Raw genomic sequence first — 4,031 nt, 5'->3', positions numbered from 1 at the left:
AGTTGAGGTTGTTTAATTACACTTATAGACAATTCTCTGCTTATTTTGAAATATACTATTTTTTTCTTGAAGGTCCATAATATTCACAAAATTATTCTTTATACCATATTCGTTAATAAGAGGCAATTCTAGTTTATAAAATAATATATTTTATGCTAGACATTCCTCAATATTATTTGAAATGAATAAAGAACATATAATTCTTCAAATTTCTCATGCAACAGAGTTTTAGTATTTTCATTTATTAATTCATATTATGAATATCTTAAGCGAGAACTTTTTAGATTCACACTTATATTATCAATAATATACAATGTGCTTAAAATTCCGAAAAATTTTAAACAACTTATTTAGCATAGTCATACAACCCTCAACCATATGTAGTCCAAGCAGCACTAAAAAATTAATTAAAGTACATAACAGCATGGACTGCGATATGCGTTCAAAATGTCGATGTTCATGTGTCCTGCAGTTCACACGATGACGCACAGTTTGCTGCGTTCTTCATCGACCCATGAGCCGAGTGATCCACCGCTTAGAGTGATACAATTTTTTTTTTATTTCATTACGTCAATAATATTTTTATTGAAAGAAATTAAAAATACACCATTTTACTGGGAAATATCAATTCCTTCAATAAAATTTTTTTTTTATACCTAAATAAATGTTGCGAAATGTCTTAGTTTTACATAATCGATAATAATAAGATATATGACAAGTATATTTTAGCTAAATTTATTTATTATGATCAACATATGTAAAGCGTTAACCTGCAAACAGGTACAACATTGTTTTTCTTTAGGTGTTGCGAACCAATGTATGCGCACTGGAATATGCACAATACATTTTGCAACGCATGTATATTATGGTACATATACACGCAGTTTTTTATATTTTATCCAAAACACATAAAACACTCTTAATACAGTATATAATAAAAATAATACATGACAAACGGTTTTTAGCTAATTTAAAATTATTATATGTTGCATAATTGTATCTCATATGATTGAATAAAATATTTATATTTATTAGTTACATAATTTATTAAATATTGCAATTCCCTAAAAGAGAAAAACAAATTTAATTTATTAACGGTTAGATGCATTAAAACAATAATGATCCTTCCGCAGGTTCACCTACGGAAACCTTGTTACGACTTTTACTTCCTCTAAATAATCAAGTTCGGTCAACTTTTGCAAAACAACCGCAACACACAAGGCGTCACAGTGATCACGTCCGGAGACCTCACTAAATAATTCAATCGGTAGTAGCGACGGGCGGTGTGCACAAAGGGCAGGGACGTAATCAATGCGAGTTAATGACTCACACTTACTGGGAATTCCAAGTTCATGTGAACAGTTTCAGTTCACAATCCCAAGCATGAAAGTGGTTCAGCGGTTTACCCGGACCTCTCGGTCTAGGAAATACACGTTGATACTTTCATTGTAGCGCGCGTGCAGCCCAGGACATCTAAGGGCATCACAGACCTGTTATTGCTCAATCTCATTATTGCTAGACGCAATTTGTCCATTTAAGAAGCTAGTGTCCTTATAATGGGACAAACCAACAGGTACGGCTCCACTTATATAAACACATTCAAACACAATAAACATTTTACTGCCACCATGAATGAAGGCTATATAAGCTTCAACACCATAATCCTGAAGATATCTATTTAATATATTTGAGTCTCGTTCGTTATCGGAATTAACCAGACAAATCACTCCACGAACTAAGAACGGCCATGCACCACCACCATAGATTCGAGAAAGAGCTATCAATCTGTCTTACACACTTATGTTCGGACCTGGTAAGTTTTCCCGTGTTGAGTCAAATTAAGCCGCAGGCTCCACTCCTGGTGGTGCCCTTCCGTCAATTCCTTTAAGTTTCAGCTTTGCAACCATACTTCCCCCGGAGCCCAAAAGCTTTGGTTTCCCGGAAGTGACTGAGAGAGCCATATAAAAGTAGCTACACCCAATTGCTAGCTGGCATCGTTTATGGTTAGAACTAGGGCGGTATCTGATCTCCTTCGAACCTCTAACTTTCGTTCTTGATTAAGGAAAACATCTTTGGCAAATGCTTTCGCTTAAGTTAGTCTTACGACGGTCCAAGAATTTCACCTCTCGCGTCGTAATACTAATGCCCCCAAACTGCTTCTATTAATCATTACCTCTTGATCTGAAAACCAATGAAAGCAGAACAGAGGTCTTATTTCATTATCCCATGCACAGAATATTCAGCCATTTGAAGCCTGCTTTAAGCACTCTAATTTATTCAAAGTAATTGTACCGGCCCACAATAACACTCGATGAAGAGCACTAATGCAGGTTTTTTAAATAGGAGGAACATATAAAAAAGTACAAGTACCTAATTATATATATAAGAACTCCACCGGTAATACGCTTACATACATAAAGGTATAGTACTAACTACAATTGTAAGTTGCACTACCCGTATGAAGCACAAGTTCAACTACGAACGTTTTAACCGCAACAACTTTAATATACGCTATTGGAGCTGGAATTACCGCGGCTGCTGGCACCAGACTTGCCCTCCAATAGGTCCTTGTTAAAGGATTTTAAAGTGTACTCATTCCAATTACAGGGCCTCGGATATGAGTCCTGTATTGTTATTTTTCGTCACTACCTCCCCGAGCTGGGAGTGGGTAATTTACGCGCCTGCTGCCTTCCTTAGATGTGGTAGCCGTTTCTCAGGCTCCCTCTCCGGAATCGAACCCTGATTCCCCGTTACCCGTTGCAACCATGGTAGTCCTAGATACTACCATCAAAAGTTGATAGGGCAGACATTTGAAAGATCTGTCGTCGGTACGAGACCATACGATCTGCATGTTATCTAGAGTTCAACCAGTGTAACGATCTTGCGATCGCTTGGTTTTAGCCTAATAAAAGCACACGTTCCAGAAGGTCCATGTGGTCTAGAATTACCACAGTTATCCAAGTAACTGTTAACGATCTAAGGAACCATAACTGATATAATGAGCCTTTTGCGGTTTCACTATTAATTCGTGTGTACTTAGACATGCATGGCTTAATCTTTGAGACAAGCATATAACTACTGGCAGGATCAACCAGAATAATGTTCATTTCATTATGTAAATATATTTAAAATATAATTACATAAATCTTCAAATATGTAAAATACATGACAACTCACAAATATTTTTGAATAACAAACGATAATATTCAATAATTGTATATATATATATGTTATACTTGACATGTACTATACGAATGTGGCCATAATTAGATAGCATTCACGTTCGCTAGTTATAATTCACAATTGTTTATATAAATATATATACTTATATATAAAATATATATGCATAAAATCATTCAAAAATATCATTTTATTTCAACTTACTAAATATATTATATCACACATGCATATTTATAATTTAAATTCAATTAATTGAATAAAAAATTATTTTATTTTGATGACAAATTGATAATTTTATCTAATTCTGCATTTACGTGTAGACAATATTATATTAGTAAAAACCTCCGTCCACAATAGTGTCCTAGAGGATTTTTCAATTATTCACAAAATATTAATTCTTTAGCTACGAAACACCGTCTTCTTTTGAAAAAGACATTTAATACATTATATGCTTATATAATAGTAATAATTATATAACCATATAATAGTATCAATTTTTATATCGGATGAGACTAATAATTAATTAATAATAACATAATTATTACTTAATATGCAAACTGAAATATATGCATCCAATACATATATACGTGATGAGCACACACTGCCACCATGTATAGGTTTTTTCAGTCGCGATCGAACTTTCGAAGTGAACAGACGTGCCTCCGTGTGTGCTCCGTGTGAGAACCATAGAAACCTATAAAAACATTACCGACAGAGACGGAATTTAGATTTCCCTGTGTGGGATCATAAATGCAACAAAGTGCGAATAATTTAGTGACAGTGACACTCTTAATATTGTGAAAAATCGAGTTTTTCCAATTGCAAAAATAACCACGTGCGTGGAAAATTTC

The 4,031-nt window shown here is 34.2% G+C and overlaps 2 non-coding genes across 2 annotated transcripts; both read right to left on the bottom strand.

Annotated features, from left to right (window-relative positions):
• Positions 1-364: 364 nt before the first annotated feature.
• Positions 365-543, bottom strand: LOC117577370 (5.8S ribosomal RNA). The gene has a single exon (XR_004573143.1). It is a non-coding gene; the product is annotated as a 5.8S ribosomal RNA (ribosomal RNA).
• Positions 544-1,116: 573 nt separating this feature from the next.
• LOC117577384 (small subunit ribosomal RNA) lies at positions 1,117-3,098 on the bottom strand. Its single transcript, XR_004573157.1, has one exon. It is a non-coding gene; the product is annotated as a small subunit ribosomal RNA (ribosomal RNA).
• Between the last annotated feature and the right edge of the window lie 933 nt (positions 3,099-4,031).

Source organism: Drosophila albomicans, unplaced genomic scaffold, assembly GCF_009650485.2.
Source record: "Drosophila albomicans strain 15112-1751.03 unplaced genomic scaffold, ASM965048v2 utg000136l_pilon, whole genome shotgun sequence".
In the NCBI taxonomy this organism is placed as follows: Eukaryota; Metazoa; Arthropoda; class Insecta; order Diptera; family Drosophilidae; genus Drosophila; species Drosophila albomicans.
The sequence above is the reverse complement of the archived record's forward strand: the minus strand, read 5'-3'. Positions and strand labels throughout refer to the sequence as shown.